At 40.4% G+C, this 2,970-nt stretch overlaps 1 pseudogene; it reads right to left on the bottom strand.

Annotated features, from left to right (window-relative positions):
• On the bottom strand, positions 897 to 2,078 carry LOC100518791 (annotated as a pseudogene).

The following is a 2,970-nucleotide window of genomic DNA, read 5'->3' as shown; positions in this document are numbered from 1 at the left end:
TTTTCAAAGGAAAGTAGATAATGTTCATTCTAGTTAGCAAAATATGACTAGTATCAAAACACTTCAAATGTATTGAGTGCAATGGGCAAAAGAAACTTAATAATTTAGATTATAAACCCAAATTTTATGTGAAAGGAACAATAATACTTTATGTGGTTCCTTAGTATCATAATATTCTGTTAACTTCTGCCTTTTTTAAAACATTAAAAGTAAATGATTTGAAGGACAACATACATCAAGCAAGTGTAAGTATCTTACATGTAAGTTTTGATGAATTTTCAAAATTGAATTTGTCATATAACCAGCATCTAAATCAAGAAGCAAAACATGACTAGAACTCCAGATTGCTCCTCCCTCATTTCTCCTTCCAATGTAGAGTAACAATTCCCCAGGAGAGCAGCTGTTCTGACCTCTAATTCTAGAGATTCATTGTGCCTGGTTTTGAATTTTATGTAAATGGAAATACAGTAGGAATTATTAGACTTTTCATTTCATCACAATCAACATTATGATTGTAAGAATCATTCATGTTGTTGCAGGTATTATAATTTGTTTGTTCTCATTATCCCATTATATTCCAGTGCATGATAAACCCTAGTTGTTGTTTTTTGTTTGTTTGTTTTTTGTCTTTTTGCCTTTTCTGGGGCCGCTCCCGTGGCATATGGAGGTTCTCAGGCTAGGGGTCTAATTGGAGCTGTAGCCACCAGCCTACACAGAGCCACAGCAACGTGGGATCCGAGCTGCGTCTGCGACCTACACCACAGCTAATGGCAATGCCGGATCCTTAACCACTAAGCAAGGCCAGGGTTTGAACCTGCAACCTCATGGTTCCTACTTGGATTTGTTAATCACTGCGCCATGACGGGAACTCCAAGCCATAGTTTATTTTTAGCTTATATTATTCTCCTCACTAGAAATTTAACTCCAAGGAGGCTGAGCTCTTGTTTTCACCATTACATCTCAAATACCTAGAACTGTGCCTTGTACACATTCAGTGCTTGTAATGATGTGTTGGATTAAGTTACAACTAGTTTTTAGTCACTCAGAAATCTCCCAGTGCACTAGAGTTTGACTCTGCAAGCCCTGCACTAACTCTGTCTCAAGTCTGGTGTTCTCCTCACTAGTCTTCTTAGTGCCCCTTTGACTTCGTTGTTTCTCAAAGTGTAAATCAGGGGATTCATCAGGGGAGTCACCAGAGTATAGAAGAGCGCAATGCTTTTGTTCACATCCTGAGAGTAACTGGAGGGAGGCTGGAGGTACATGGAGATGAGTGTCCCGAAGAAAACAATCACTACCATTGAGTGAGAACCACAAGTTCCAAAAGCCTTGCGCCTCCCCTGGGCTGACTTTATCTTCAGGACTGCATGGGTAATATGGCCATAGGACACTAAGATAAGTGACAGGGGCACCACCAAGAAGAGGACACTGACAGCAAAGAGCTCAGCCTCATTGATGGAGGTGTTGGTGCAGGCCAGTTTCAGCATCACTGGAACTTCACAGAAGAAATGGTCCACTTGGTTTTTGCCACAGAGAGGAAGAGTCATGGTCAGTGCTGTCTGTACTACAGAATTGCCAAACCCCGTGAGCCAAGCAGTTGCCACCAGCTGCGAGCAAAGCTGAGGATGCATGATCAGCATGTAGTGGAGTGGGCGGCACACAGCTGCCTAGCGGTCATAGGCCACGACAGACAGGAGGACACATTCTACACCCCCAAGTCCCAAGGCAACGAAGAGCTGGGTCACACAACCACCATAGGTGATGCTCTTGTCCTTTCCCTTAAAGTTGGCCACTGTCTGGGGGACAGTGCAAGTAGTCAAACACAGATCCATAAAAGAGAGATTGGAGAGGAAGAAATACATAGGGGTGTGGAGGTGAGAATCCACAAGTGACAGAAGTATAATGGTGCCATTGCCTAAGAAGCTCAAAAAGTAGATGATCAGGATGAGCACAGACAGAGCAGTTTCCAGCTGAGGCCGATTGGAGAAGCCCAGGAGAATGAATCCAGAGAAGGTGCTGTCATTAGCTCTTTCCATTGTTGTCTACGTATTGAAATTAAGAGGACTCACACTTTTTTCTTGCATGTTTAATCCATCTTTTTTTTCCTCAAATGGGAAGGTTGAGTGTGGTTAGAAGCTTGAGACATTTTCACAGTTACTTGCCTCCTGGCAGGATAGGGGGTGCTAAATGCTACTGTATGTGAGTATCTTCCATGTTTCAGGCACTGGCCTAAACATGTTCTATGCATTGTGTCACAACAGCTTTGTGTCATCATGACTTCTCTTTGAATAGTTGAATCAACTGAAGGTTAAAGAGATGCAGTAATTTTATCAGAGTGATGTCTAATAACTTGCAGGAGTAGGATTCAAACTGACTCTACAACATGATTTCTTAATTGCTAGGGATAGTGTATGATTGTGAACTACAAAGACAACTCAAGTTTCTCCAAAAATTAAATCTGATTTTTCTAAATGAGTTGCAAATTTGTACTTTATCTATGCTTCTTTTTTTCCTCTTATGGATTGAAATATTTCACACTGGCTCTCCTGCTTCTGATTTGTGTGGAGAAAAAAATATTTTCTTCAGATGCATAGATATAAGATTAACTATTACTAACTTTTTTCAAATGGGAACAATACAAAAAATTGAGAATATAAAGCAATAGAACCTTTGGTAGGGAACCTGTAATCACATCATTTTTTTTTTTCCCCTTTTGGCTAACCACAACAAGTGGAAATTCCAGATTTGAACTTGCACCACAGCAGGACCCAAGCTGCTGCAGTGAAAACACCAGGTCCTTAACCTACTTTTTCCATAAGAGAAATCCCTAGAATCATGTCTATTGATTAAAAAGCTTCTATTGGAAATTATTTAAGAATTGATTGTATCCAAACTTCATATTCCAGGAGGACTGAACCTGAGGTATCATCATTGTTACTTCTCTGAGCAAAAACTCAGGAAACCATCAATTAA

This window comes from Sus scrofa, chromosome 7 (genome assembly GCF_000003025.6).
Source record: "Sus scrofa isolate TJ Tabasco breed Duroc chromosome 7, Sscrofa11.1, whole genome shotgun sequence".
Classification (NCBI taxonomy): Eukaryota; Metazoa; Chordata; class Mammalia; order Artiodactyla; family Suidae; genus Sus; species Sus scrofa.
Note: the sequence above shows the minus strand (reverse complement) of the source record. Positions and strands in the feature narration are given on the sequence as shown.